We start from the raw sequence: 15,634 nt of genomic DNA on the forward strand, positions 1-15,634 counted from the left end.
TCAGAGCCCGTAGTCTCTCATGGTTCGTCTCCCCCAGTGTACTCTTAATTCCCATTACCTCTTTCACCCATCCCCCAACCCACCTCTCCTGTGGCAAACACTAGTTTGTTCTCTATATATTTAAGAGTCTGGGTTTTTTTGTTTGTTTGTTTGTCTCTTTTTTTTCTTTGTTCGTTTGTTTTGTTTCTTAAATTCCATGTATGAGTGAAATCATATGGTATTTGTCTTTCTCTGACTTATTTCACTTAGCATTAAAAAAATGCTATTTCAGCTAATCTTATCTTGGGCCATCACATTCATTTATCTACAGATACTTCTGGTTGTAGAATTTTTTTTATTAGTTTTTAATTCAAGGTTACTATTGGAAATATATTCAATTAGTTGGGGGTATGGCACCTCAAAGAAATCACATCTTTAAACTATTCAGAATTGGAATTTAGAATTCAGGTTTAGAATTTAGGCTCTAGAGTTGGGCTGCCTAGGTTTACATTCCTAGCTGTAATGTAACAACTTTTTTTTTTAACGTTTTATTTACTTATTCATGAGATTCAGAGAGAGAGAGAGAGAGGCAGAGGCAGAGGGAGAAGCAGGCTCCCCACCCAGCAGGGAGCCTGATGTGGGACTCGATCCCAGGACCCTGGGATCATGACCTGAGCTGAAGGCAGACGCTCAACCATCTGAGCCACCCAGGCGCCCCTGAAAGTAACAACTTATTAGCTGTGATGTTGCACACATTATTCAGTGGCTCAGAACTGCCCTTGCTTTATCTGTGAAATGGAGATCATGACAATGCTAAAATTGTTGTAAGTATTACCTGAGATAATTAGCTTTAATTTTTGTATATAGTGCTTAGTATTAGCTGTAGCAGCTATTTCTCTCCCTCCTCCATCTCTTCCTTCCACTCCATTGTGGCTACTGCCTCCTCCTCCTCTTCCTCCTCTTCCTCCTCCATAGTAGTAGTAATAGTAGTATTGAAGAGCTCTATACCACAGTCTCTTGGCTTTCTGCTCCAATACACACTACAAAGTTTATCCAGAATAATCTTTCTTTGACATTATCCTCAAACACTCCCTTGTGGAGAAACGTAACTGATTAAAATCAGGCTGCTAACTCTACCATTAAAGGTTCTTTGTTAGTTTAATCCTTACCTATAATGCTAGCTCTCCAGTTCATTTTTCAGTATTCCTGACTTTTCTACTTTATTTCAGGCAATTAAATCTGTTGCTATTGCTGGCCAAAAACAACAGGTGTTAAGAATGAAAAGGAAAGGAGGGGCGCCTGGGTGGCTCAGTCAGTTAAGCATTTGCCTTCAGCTCAGGTCATGATCCTAGGGTCCTGGGATGGAACCCCATGTCAGGCTCTCTGCTCAGCAGGGAGTCTGCTTCCCCCTCTCCCTCAGCTTGCCATTCTGCCTGCTTGTGCTCTCTCTCACTCTCTCTCTGTCAAATAAATAAATAAAATCTTAAAAAAAAAAAAGAATGAAAAGGAAATGAGCCCAGCCATCTTGAAAAATTGTGATAGTAACAATAAAAGCTATATTAACAGCTTACATTTGTAAGCTTTACCATCTTTTACCATCTGCAAAATACATAATACATAAAGTTTATATATATGTAGTGTATATATATATAGTGTGTACATATATGTGTGTGTATGTGTGTGTATTGGTGTATATATATATATATATATATATATATATATACAGACACACACATACTTTCAGGATTACAAAATGCTTTACAGATCCTTCCATAACTTTCCTCGTTCAAACAGGGGCAAAAGTTTCTCTGAAGGAATCAACATACATAAATAATATATGAATTTGGGGCTATTAGAACAGACCATGAGGAGTCTTTTTTTTTTTTTTTTTTTTTTTACCATATAACACTGTATGTTAACCATAAGCTTTTTACCATAAGCCTTCTTAGAACAGATAGATGAGTAAATTCAGAACTGATAATGAAGTTCTTAGGGGTATATATAGAGAGACAACACTCTTCAACTAGGAGTTCCTGAGGAATGATCATCCAAAGTAAAAAAAAAAAAAAAAGAGTTTGAGAGATTGAGGAGCACAAAGTATATTTGAGAAATAAGGAAAGACCATAACTTTTTTTATAAGGATGTAGAGGAAGGATTAGCCTGGAGAGTCATTGTGGATGTCTGTAATGCTTTGGAGTTCTATTAATAGAAGTTGTGGAGAAGTCATAGTCCAATATAGAGTCCTAAACCCTTGATTCATAAGGCCCAAAGAGACTACTGTTAACTTTGTTTAAAGAGTCACTTTATAGGTTCCCTTTCCCTCATGTTTCGGTTATCACCACATTTCATAGAGAAGGAAAAAAATGGTTATCTTTGCCTTTGTCACATATCAAAGTACTCAGGATTCTTATTATCCTTGGATGTTATGCCCTTTTTAGATGGCAGGGGTTTTGTACTTAATCTTTTTTGCATCTGTGTACTAAAGTCTAACTGTTTTAGCAGAGTGAATGAAAATTAACTTAAAAAAGTGAAATTATAAGTCAATGGTGTGCTGGCAAATGTTGAACTGGTTGTTTGGAAAAAACAGGCATGATATATAAATATAGATTTAGGTAGATATATAAATATATATGAACATGTATGATATATATAAATTTTATTGATATTAAGGTGTATAGCACATAATTAAAATAATAAAATGTATGCTGTTCTTTATTATAAATTCCATATAGCCACTTAATTTTCAGAGAATATTTTTGTTGATTTTTAAAGTTTTTATTTTAATTCCAGTTAGCTAACGTACAGTGTTCTATTAGTTTCAGGTTTATAATATAGTGATTCAACAATTCCATGCATTACTCAGTGTTCATCACAAGTGCACTCCTTAATCTGCAGCATCTATTTAACACAGTGCCCCACCTCCCTTCTCTCTGGTAGCCATCAAATTGTTCTCTATAATTAAGAGTCTGTTTCTTTTTTATTTTACTTATTTTTTATTAAAAATTACTTTTTTATTTTTTTTGAAAACTTAGATTCTCTTTAATGACAGATTCATGTTATGTTTACATATGTGCATTAAATTTATTCATAAAATATCTGATTATATTTAATTTAATTAGTTAACACACTAGGCAGAATAAATTTTATAAAGTTATGTCAGCTACTAACCAACTACTATTGTGATTTTTATATGATCTAGCTTAAAAAATACTGCAGGCTTTTAACAAATATCTGGTTGGTTAAATGGAGCAGAAAAATGTTAACAAGAACAATATACTAGCTCCATTTATTAAAAGTTTACTAAACACTTGACACTGTATTAAACACTATGTGTACCAGTCTTAGTGAATCCTTATAACAGTCAGATGATGTAGCTATTTTCCAGCATCCTCATATATAATGATGCTCCGCTAATAACTATTTCTATTTGGACATGCCACGCATTGTAGGGATTATTATACTTATCTATTTTTACAGGGAGTTGCTAGCCAAATCACTATTTAGTAGTACTGGAGCTGGTTGGCTGAAGCCTGCATCTTGATTAAAGCCCAGTAAGAATAGGTCTTCCACATTATTTGTAGAAATAACTTAAAAACTCAGCTTCTGTGAATAAATGAATGAATGATTTCTGTTAACAGGCTGAAGTATATAGGATACAGTGCTCAGTCACAATATCTACAACTATTTCAGATGTCAGAGTGATGAATTAAATGAAATTCCTGTTGCACATGGAAGTACAAACTTCCACTATCAGTGTGAAAGTTTGTATAGGTTGTAAACTCAACTTTAAATTCATTGATTGCACTAGGAAAGCAAATCTTTCAGTATCATACAGATTTGTTTTTTACACTGCATAAAATATATCACTTTTCCTATTAGTCGAAATATTGTTGTAAACTCCAGGCTGGTGATATCATGGGATTACAAATTTGATTACCTGTGATTTCAAATATTCCTTTTTTTTTTTTTTTGTTAGTCGTGAGAGACTGGTTTCGACTTATTTTTTTTCTTTCCCCAAATTTTTATTTAAATTTCAGTTAGTTAAAATACAGTGTAATATTATTTTCAGGTGTAGAATTTAGGGATTAATCAACACCCAGTGCTCATCACAAGTGCCTTTCTTAATACACATTACCTAATTAATCCATCCCCCTACCTACCTCCCCTCAAGTAACCCTCTGTTCTATACAGTTAAGAGTCTGTTTCTTGGTTTCCCTCTCTTTTTTCCCCCGTGTTCATTTGTTTTGTTTCTTAAATTCCATATATGAGTGAAATCATGTATTTGTCTTTCTCTAACTTGTTTTGCTTAGTATAATTCTCTCTAGTTCCATCCATATTTATGCAAATATCAAGATTTCATTCTTTTTACTGCTGAATACTATTCCATGGTACATATATGTGTATATATGGTACATATGTGTATGTACGTGTGTGTGTGTGTGTGTGTGTACTACATCTTCTTTATCCATCCATCAGTCAATGGACATTTGTACTATTTCCATAACTTGGCTGTTGTAGATGATGCTGTTGTAGATCAGGGTACATGTATCCCTTTGAATTAGTATTTTTGTATTCTTTGGGTAAATACCTAGTAGGGCAACTGCTGGATCATAGGGTAGCTCTATTTTTAATTTTTTAGGAACCTCTATACTGTTTTTCAGAGTGGCTGTCCCAGATTGCATTCCCACCAACAGTGTAAGAGGGTTCCCCTTTCTCCACATCCTCACCAGCACCTAATGTTTCTTGTATTGTTGATTTTGGCCATTCTGACAGGTGTGAGGTAAGTTCACATCCAGTTTTATAATAGTTTCAGGTATACAATATAGTACTTCAGTACTTCCATACATCACCCTGTGCTCATCATGACAAGAGCACTTCGTAATCCCCATCACCTGTTTAATTCATCCCCTCACCCACCTACCCTCTGGTAAACATCAGGTTGTTCTCCATAATTGAGAGACTGTTTCTTGCTTTGTCTCTCTCTCTCTTGTTTTTTCCCTTTGCTTGTTTGTTTTTTCTCTTAAATTCCACATAGGGGCGCTCAGTTGGTTGGGTGTCTGACTTTGGCTCAGGTCATGATTCCAGGGTCCTGGGATCAAGCCCTACATTGGGCTCTCTGCTTAGTGGAGAGTTTGCTTCTCCCTCTCTCTCTGCCTCTGCCTCTCCCCCCAGCTTGTACTCTCTCTCTCTCTCAATCTCTGTCAAATAAATAAATAAAATCTTTTAAAAAATAATAATAAATTCCACATAGGAGTGAAATCACATGCTATTTGTCTTTCTCTGACTAACTTATTTCTCTTAGCTTTATACTTTCTAGCTCCATACATGTCATTCCAAATGCCAAGATTTCATTCTTTTTTATGGCTGGATATTATTCCATCATATATATATATATATATATATATATATATATATATATATATATATATATGAATATATGATGTACATATATATATACATATATATATATGTATACCACTTCTTCTTTATGGACACTTGGGCTGCTTTCATATCTTGGCTATAGTAAATAATTCTGGTATAAATATGGGGGTGCGTGTATCCCTTTGAATTAGAGTTCTTATATTCTTTCAGAAAATATCCAGTAGTGCAATTGTTGAATCTTAAGGTAGTTCTATTTTTAACATTTTGAGGAACCTCCATACTGTTTTCCACAGTGACTGCACCAGTTTGCATTCCCACCAACAGTGTAAGAGGGTTCCCCTTTCTCTGCATCCTTGCCAACACCTTGTTCCTTGTGTTTTTGATTTTAGCTATTCTGAAAGGTGTGAGGTGATATCTCACTGTAATTTTAATTTGTATTTCCCTGATGATAAGTAATGTTGAACATCTTTTCATGTCTGTTGATCATGTGTATATCTTCTTTAGAGAAATGTCTGTTCATGTCTTCTGCCCATTTTTTATATTGGATTATTTGCTTTTTAGGTATTGAGTTTTATAAGGTCTTTAAACATTTTGGCCACTGGCCCTTTATTAGGTATGTCACTTGCAAGTATTTTCTCCCATTCCATAGGTTACTTTTTAGTTTTATTGATTATTTCCTTCACTGTGCAGAAGCTTTTTATTTTGATTTAGTCCCAATAGCTTAGTTTTTCTTTTGCTTCCCTTGCCTCAGGAGACATATCTAGAAAAATTTGCTAAGGCCAGTGTCAAAAAGGTTATGGCCTGTGGTCTATTCTAGGATTTTTATGGTTTCAGGTCTCACATTTAGGTCTTTAATCAATTTTGAATTAATTTTTGTGTATGGTGTAATAAAGTTATCCAGTTTCTTTCTTTTGCATATTGCTGTCCAGTTTTTCCAGCATCAATTGTACAGACTGTCTTTTTCCCACTGGATATTATTTCCTGCCTTGTCAAAGATTAATTGACAATATAATTGTGAGTTTATTTCTGGGTTTTCTATACTGTTCTATTGAACAGTGTATCTTTTTTTGTGCCAATACCATACTGTTTTGGTTACTACAGCTGCATAATACAACATGAAGTCTGTAATTGTGATGCCTTCAGCTTTGCTTTTCTATTTCAAGATTGCATTGGCTCCTCAGTATCTTTTGTGGTTCCATACAAATTTTAGAATGGTTGTTTTAGTTCTGTGTAAAATGATGTTGTTATTTTGATAGGGATTACATTAAATGTGTAGACTGCTTTGTGTAGTAGAGACTTTTAAAGAATATTTGTTTTTCTAATCTATGAACATAGAATGTCTTTTGACTTCTTTGTGTCATCTTGCAATTTCTTTCATCAGGTTTTTGTAGTTTTCAGAGTATAGATCTTTCACCTCTTTGGTTAGGTTTATTCTTAGGTATTTTATTATTTTTGGTGCAATTGTAAATGGGACTGTTTTCTTAGTTTATCTTTCTGCTCTTTCATAATTGGTGTATAGAAATACAACAGATTTCTGCAGATTGATTTTGTATCCTTTGACTTTACTGAATTCATTCAACAGTTCTTTCAGTTTTTTGGTGGAGTCATTCAGGTTTTCTAAATAGAGTATCATGTCATCTACAAATAATGACAGTTTTACTTCTTCCCTACTGATTTGGATGCCTTGTATTTCTTTTTGTTGTCTGATTGCTGTGGCTAGGACTTCCAGTACTATGTTGAATAAAAGTAGTGAGACTGTACATCCTTGTCTTGTCCTGAATCTCAGTTTTTCCCCATTAAGGGTGATGCTATCTCTGGGTTTTTTATATATGGCCTTTATTATGTTGACTTATGTTCTGTCTAAACTTATTTTGTTGAAGATTTTTCTCATGAATGTGTGTCATACTTTTATAAATGCTATTTCTGCATCTATTGAAATGATCATATGGTTATTATCCTTTCTTTTATTGATGTGATGTATCATGTTGATTGATTTGTGAATATTGAACCACACTTACAACCCAGCAAAAATTCTTACTTGTTCACATTGAATTTTTTTTTAATGTATTGTTGAATTCAGTTTGCTAGTATTTTGTTGAGAATTTTTGCATCTATGTTCATCAGAAATATTGGCCTCTTGGTTCTCTTTTTTACTGGTATCTTTACCTGGTTTTGATATGAGGTCAATGCTTACCTCATAGAATGAACTTGGAAGTTTCCTTTCCATTTTTTTGGACTAATTTGAGAAGAACAGGTATTAACTCTTCTTTAAATGTTTGGTAAAATTTACTTGTGAAGCCATATGATCATGGACTTTTGTTTGTTGGGAGATTTGTGATTACTAATTCAATTTCTTTACTGGTTATCAGTCTGTTCAGCTTTTCTATTTCTTCTTGTTTCAGCTTTGGTAGTATATATCTTTCTAGTAATTTATCCATTTCTTCCAGGTTGTCCAGTTTGTTGGTGTATATTCATAATATGCTCTTAAAATTGTATTTCTGTGGTGTTGGTTGTTATTTATCCTCTGTCATTTGTGATTTTATTTATTTATTTAGTCCTTTCTCTTTTTTTGATAAATCTGGCTAGAGGTTTATCAATTTTACTGATTTTTTTCAAAGAATCAGCTCCTGGTTTCATTTATCTGTTCTATTGTTTTTTCAATTTCAATATCATTCCTTTCTGCTCTAATCTTTATTATTTCCTTCCTTCTGCTGGTTTTAGGTTTTGTTTGTTGTTTTATTTCTAGCTCCTTTTGGTGTAATAAGTTTAGGTTATTTATTTGTGATTTTTCTTGCTCCTTGAGGTAGGTGTGTATTGTTATATATTTTCTTCTTAGGACTGCTTTTGCTGCATTCCATATGATTTGGACCATTGTGTTTTCATTTTCATTTGTTTCCATGTATTTTTTTAATTCTTTAATTTCCTGGTTGACCCTCTCATGTTTAGTAGCACATTATTTAACCTTATTTGTATTTATGTTCTTTCCAGATTTTTCTTGTGCTTAATTTCTAATTTCATAGTGTTGTGATCAGGAAAGACGCATGGTATAACTTTAATCTTCTTGAATTTGTTGAGACTGATTTTGTGGGATGATATGTTATCTATGCTGGAGAATGTTCCATGTGCACTTGAAAAGAACATGTATTCTGCTGTTTTAGGATGAAATGTTCTACATATATGTTTAAATCCATCTGTTCCAGTGTGTTCATCTAAACCCATTGTTTCCTTGTTGATTTTCTGTTTAGATGATCTGTTCATTGATGTAAATGGGGTTTTAAATCCCCTATTATTTTGTGTTATTATCATTAGTTTCATTATGCTTGGTGTTGTTTTATGTATTGAGGTGCTCTTATGTTGGGTGAGTAAATATTTACAATTGTTATATCTTCTTTTGAACTCTCCCCTTTATTATACAGTTTCCCCCTTTTTCTCTTGTTACAGTCTTTGTCTTAAAGTGTATTTTTGTCTGATGTAAGTATTGCTACTCCGGCTTTCTTCTAACATCCATTAGCAAGGTAGATGTTTCTCCATGCCCTCACTTTGAATCTGCAGGTGTCTTTAGGTCTAAAATGTGTCCCTTACAGAGAGCATATTGATGGGTATTATTTTTGTATTCATTCTGTCACCTTATGAATTTTGATTGGCACATTTATTCCATTTACATTCAAAGTAATTATTGTTAGATATGTATTTTTGTCATTCTATTATTTGTTTTGTGGTTGTTTCTGAAGATTTTCTCTGATCCTTGTCTTTTTCTCTTTCATGATTTGCTGATTTTCCTTAGTATATTTGGATTTCTATCTCTTTATTTTTTGCATATTTACTAGTGATTTTTGATATATGGTTACCATTAGGTTTGTGTATAACCTCTTCTGCATTTAGCAGTCTATATTAAGTTATAGTCATGCAAGTTTGAACCAATTCTTGCTCCTCTTATTCTTATATTTTAGGTATAAGTTGTTATATTTTCTTTTCTTTTGTGAATTCCTTGATTGATATTTTTACAGAAATATTTATTTTTATTGCTATTGTGTTTCCTACCTTCATACTGTCACTTTTGGTGTCTCCTTTCCACTCAAAAAATCCCCTTTAATATTTCTTGCCAGGCTGGTGTAGTGGTCACCAACTCCTTTAGTTTTTGTTTCTCTGGGAAACTCTTTATCTCTCCTTCTATTCTGAATGATAGACTTGCTGGGTTTTCTTGGGTGCAGATTTTTCCCATTCAGCACATTGAATATATCATGCCACTACTTTCTGACTTGCCATGTTTCTGTTGAGAAGTCTACAACTAGCCTTATGGGTCTTCTTTTGTTAGTTAAGGACTTCTTTTGTCTTACTGCTTTTAAGATTTTTCTTTATCACTATATTTTGCAAATTTAATTATAATATATCTTAGTGTTGGCCTGCTTTTGTTGATTTTGGTGGGAGTTCTCACTGCTTCCTGGATATGGGTATCTATTTTATTCCCTCAGATTAAGGAAGTTTTCAGCTATTATTTCCTCAAATAAATTTTCTGCCCCTTTTTCTGTCTCTTCTTCAGATACTCCTACAATATGAATGTTATTACATTTCATGGAGTCATTAATTTCAAGTCTATTCTCATTTTGCATAATTGTTTTTTCTCTCTTTCTGTCAGTTAGAATACTTTCCATTACTCTGTCATCTAGGTCACTAAATTCGTTCCTCTGCTTCCTCCATCCTGCTGTTTGTTCCATCAGACATGTTTCTGATTTCATTAATTGAGCCATTTCTCTCTGCTATGTTATTTATTATCTTGTGTTAAGGGTCTCACACATGTCTTCTATTCTTTATTCAAGTCCAGTGAGTATCTTTATTTATTTTTATTTTTTTTTATTCTTATGTTAATCCCCATACATTACATCATTAGTTTTAGATGAAGTGTTCCATGATTCATTATTTGTGTGTAACACCCAGTGCTCCATGCAGAATGTGCCCTACTCAATACCCATTACCAGGCTAACCCATCCTCCCACCCCCCTCCCCTCTAGAACCCTCAGTTTGTTTTTCAGAGTCCATCGTCTCTCATGGTTCATCTACCCCTCCAATTTCCCCCGCTTCATTCTTCCCCTCCTGCTACCGCCTTTTTCTTCTTTTTTTTTTCTTTCTTAACATATATTGCATTATTTGTTTCAGAGGTACAGATCTGAGATTCAACAGTCTTGCACAATTCACAGCGCTTACCAGAGCACATACCCTCCACAGTGTCTATCACCCAGTCACCCCATCCCTCCCACCCCACCCCCACTCCAGCAACCCTCAGTTTGTTTCCTGCAATTAAGAATTCCTCATATCAGTGAGGTCATATGATACATGTCTTTCTCTGTTTGACTTATTTCACTCAACATAATACCCTCCAGTTCCATCCACGTCATTGCAAATGGCAAGATCTCATTCCTTTTGATGGCTGCATAATATTCTATTGTATATATATACCACTTCTTCTTTATCCATTCTTTTGTCGGTGGACATCTTGGCTCTTTCCACAGTTTGGCTATTGTGGACATTGCTGCTATAAACATCAGGGTGCACGTACCCTTTCGGATCCCTACTTTTGTATCTTTGGGGTAAATACCCACCAGTGCAATTGCTGGATCATATGGTAGCTCTATTTTCAACTTTTTGAGGAACCTCCATACTGTTTTCCAGAGTGGCTGAACCAGCTTGCATTCCCACCAACAGTGTAGGAGGGTTCCCCTTTCTCCGCATCCCTGCCAACATCTGTCGTTTCCTGACTTGTTAATTTTAGCCATTCTGACTGGTGTGAGATGGTATCTCATTGAGGATTTGATTTGGATTTCCCTGATGCCAAGCGATACTGAGCACTTTTTCATGTGTCTGTTGGCCATTTGGATGTCTTCTTTGGAAAAATGTCTGTTCATGTCTTCTGCCCATTTCTTGATTGGATTCTTTGTTCTTTGGGTGTTGAGTTTGATGAGTTCTTTATAGATTTTGGATACTAGCCCTTTATCTGATATGTCATTTACAAATATCTTCTCCCATTCTGTCGGTTGTCTTTTGGTTTTGTTGACTGTTTCCTTTGCTTTGCAAAAGCTTTTTATCTTGATGAAGTCCCAATAGTTCATTTTTGCCCTTGCTTCCCTTGCCTTTGGCGATGTTTCTAGGAAGAAGTTGCTTCGGCTGAGGTCAAAGAGGTTGCTGCCTGTGTTCTCCTTGAGGATTTTGATGGACTCCTGTCTCACGTTGAGGTCTTTCAACCATTTGGAGTCTATTTTTGTGTGTGGTGTAAGGAAATGGTCCAGTTTCATTCTTCTGCATGTGGCTGTCCAATTTTCCCAACATCATTTGTTGAAGAGACTGTCTTTGTTCCATTGGACATTCTTTCCTGCTTTGTCAAAGATGAGTTGACCATAGAGTTGAGGGTCCATTTGTGGGCTCTCTATTCTGTTCCATTGATCTATGTACCTGTTTTTGTGCCAGTACCATACTATCTTGATGATGACAGCTTTGTAATAGAGCTGGAAGTCCGGAATTGTGATGCCGCCAGCTTTGCTTTTCAGTTTTGGTAGTTGATACATCTCTAGGAATGCATCCATCTCTTCCAGGTTATCTAATTTGCTGGCATAGAGTTGCTCATAATATGTTCTTATAATTGTTTGTATTTCTTTGGTGTTGGTTGTGATCTCTCCTCTTTCATTCATGATTTTGTTGATTTGGGTCATTTCTCTTTTCTTTTTGGTAAGTCTGGCCAGGGGTTTATCAATCTCGTTAATTCTTTCAAAGAACCAGCTCCTAGTTTCGTTGACCTGTTCTACTGTTCTTTTAGTTTCTATTTCATTGATTTCTGCTCTGATCTTTATGATTTCTCTTCTCCTGCTGGGTTTAGGCTTTATTTGCTGTTCTTTCTGCAGCTCCTTTAGGTGGAGGGTTAGGTTGTGTACTTGAGACCTTTCTTGTTTCTTGACAAAGGCTTGTATTGCTATATACTTTCCTCTTAGGACTGCCTTTGCTGCATCCCAAAGATTTTGAATAGTTGTGTTTTCATTTTCATTGGTTTCCATGTATTTTTTTAATTCTTCTTTAATTTCCTGGTTGACCCATTCATTCTTCAGTAGGATGCTCTTTAGCCTCCATGTATTTGAGTTCTTTCTGACTTTCCTCTTGTGATTGAGTTCTAGTTTCATGTGGTCTGAAAATAGGCAGGGAATGATCCCAATCTTTTGGTACTGGTTGAGACCTGATTTATGACCTAGGATGTGATCTATTCTGGAGAATGTTCCATGGGCACTAGAGAAGAATGTGTATTCTGGTGCTTTGGGATGCAATGTTCTGAATATGTCTGTGAAGTCCATTTGGTCCAGTGTGTCATTTAAAGTCTTTATTTCCTTGTTGATCTTTTGCTTAGACGATCTGTCCATTTCAGTGAGGGGGGTGTTAAAGTCCCTCACTATTATTGTATTGTTGTCAATGTGTCTCTTTGCTTTTGTTATTAATAGCCTTATATAATTGGCTGCTCCCATGTTAGGGGCATAGATATTTACAATTGTTAGATCTTCTTGTTGGATAGACCCTTTAAGTAGGATATAATGTCCTTCCTCATCTCTTATTACAGTCTTTGGTTTAAAATCTAATTTGTCTGATATAAGGATTGCCACCCCAGCTTTCTTTTGGTGTCCATTAGCATGGTAAATGGTTTTCCACCCCCTCACTTTCAATCTGGGGGTGTCTTTGGGTCTAAAATGAGTCTCTTGCAGACAGCATATCGATGGGTCTTGTTTTTTAATCCAGTCTGATAGCCTGTGTCTTTTGATTGGGGCATTTAGCCCATTTACATTCAGGGTAACTTTTGAAAGATAGGAATTTAGTGCCATTGTATTGCCTGTAAGGTGACTGTTACCGTATATTGTCTGTGTTCCTTTCTGGTCTATGTTGCTTTTAGGGTCTCTCTTTGCTTAGAGGACCCCTTTCAAGATTTCTTGTAGGGCTGGTTTTGTGTTTGCAAATTCCTTTAGTTTTTGTTTGTCCTGGAAACTTTTTATCTCTCCTTCAATTTTCAATGACAGCCTAGCTGGATATAGTATTCTTGGCTGCATATTTTTCTCATTTAGTGCTCTGAATATATCCTGCCAGTCCTTTCTGGCCTGCCAGGTCTCTGTGGATAGGTCTGTTGCCAATCTAATGTTTCTACCATTGTAGGTTACATATCTCTTCTCCCGAGCTGCTTTCAGGATTTTCTCTTTGTCTATGAGACTCGTAAGTTTTACTATTAGATGTCGGGGTGTTGACCTATTTTATTTTGAGAGGGGTTCTCTGTGCTTCCTGGATTTTGATGCCTGTTTCCTTCCCCAAATTAGGGAAGTTCTCTGCTATAATTTGCTCCATTATACCTTCTGCCCCTCTCTCTCTTTCTTCTTCTTCTGGGATCCCAATTATTCTAATGTTGTTTTGTCTTATGGTATCGCTTATCTCTCGAATTCTACCCTCGTGATCCAGTAGTTGTTTATCTCTCTTTTTCTCAGCTTCTTTATTTTCCATCATTTGGCCTTCTATATTACTGATTCTCTCTTCTGCCTCATTTATCCTAGCAGTTAGCGCCCCCATTTTTGATTGCACCTCATTAATAGCCTTTTTGATTTCGACTTGGTTAGATTTTAGTTCTTTTACTTCTCCAGAAAGGGTTTCTCTAATAACTTCCATAATTTTTTCAAGCCCAGCTAGTATCTTTAAAGTGATGATTCTGAACTCGAGATCTGACATCGTACTAATGTCCGTATTGAGTAGGTTCCTGGCAGTCGGTACTACCTCTTGTTCTTTTTGTTGAGGTGATTTTTTCCGTCTTGTCATTTTGTGCAGAGGAGAATAGACTAATGAGAGAACAAAATGCTAGCAGAGTAACAACGTCCCCAGAAAATATACTCTAAACAAATCAGAAAAGACCTGAAGCAGTGGAAAAAGAAAGGGAAAGAGAGAAAAAAGAGAAAGAAAAAAAAAGAAAAAGATAAAGATAAAAACAAAAACAAAAACAAACAAAACAAAACAACAACAACAACAACAACAAAAAGAACAGAATGTGAACAAATATGATCAGGCTGGTATATAGATCAGTGCCACACACTAGATTTTGTGTGTATTTTGGTCTGTTAGAAGAAAGTGCCTCCCAAAATTTTAAAGAAAGAAAAACTTATATATGTACAAAAATAAGGGTTGATATGATGGAGGGATGGAATATGACTGTAAAAATGGAAATTATAAAAAATTTTATAAAAGGAATTGATAAGAAGTTGTTTGAAAAAAGAAAGAAGAGGATTTAAAAAAAGAAAAAAGAAAAAAAATGGGAGAGAATGTGATCAGGCAGGGGAGTAGAAAAAACCATATACTAGAGATTTAGGGTATATTTTAATCTGTTAGAAGAAACTATCTCAAAATTTTAAAGAGAGAACAACTTATATATATATGCCAAAAATACAGGTAACTACTATGAAGGGATAGAATATGACTCTAAAAATGAAAAATAAAAATGTTTTTTAAAAAAGGGATTGATAAGATGTTGGTTGAAAAAGGGAAAAAGAAAAATTCAAAAAAAAAAAAGAAAAGAAAAAAAGACAGTTAAAAAAAAAATTAACTTTGAAAGACTAAAGAATCATGGTAAAAAAGCCATGAATTCTATGTGCAGTATTCCCCTAGCGCTGGAGTTCTGTCGTTCTCATTGATCGGTAAACTTGGTCTTGGCTGGCTGTTCTCGCTGATCTTCTGGGGGAGGGGCCTTTTGCCGTGGTTTTCCAAATGTCTTTGCTGGAGGCGGAATTGCCCCGCCATTGCCCAGTCCGGGCTAAGTAATCTGCTCAGGTTTGCTCTCCAGAGCTTTTGTTCCCTGCGAGCTTTCCGTACAGCTTTGGAGGCGGAGAGTGAAAATGGCAGCCACCCAGTCTCTGCCCCGGAGGAGCCGAGAACTCGGGGCCCCGATCCTCAGTGAGCCCCCAGAGAAAAGCCGTCAGTCACTCCTGTCTCCCCGGTCTCTGGCCGCACTCCATGCTCACCCCACCTGTGACTGCGCATTTCTATCTCTGGCACCCGACCCCGGGTGGAGTCTCCAAACCCAGCAGATCCCTGCGGTGCACTCCTGTGCAGCTCCTCCCGGGGGAGGAAGGTGCGTCTCCCAGGATCTGCCGCTTGTTGGGTCCCTGCTGGAGGAGCAGGGGCCCAACTGTGCCGCGGATCACGGTTTATGGCAACCCCGAGCTGAGAGCCCGCGCCTGGGCTCCGCCTCTGCAGCCGGCTTCCCTGTTCCATCACC

The sequence above is a fragment of the Mirounga leonina genome, unplaced genomic scaffold (assembly GCF_011800145.1).
Source record: "Mirounga leonina isolate KUSES-001 unplaced genomic scaffold, KU_Mleo_1.0 Mir_204, whole genome shotgun sequence".
Classification (NCBI taxonomy): Eukaryota; Metazoa; Chordata; class Mammalia; order Carnivora; family Phocidae; genus Mirounga; species Mirounga leonina.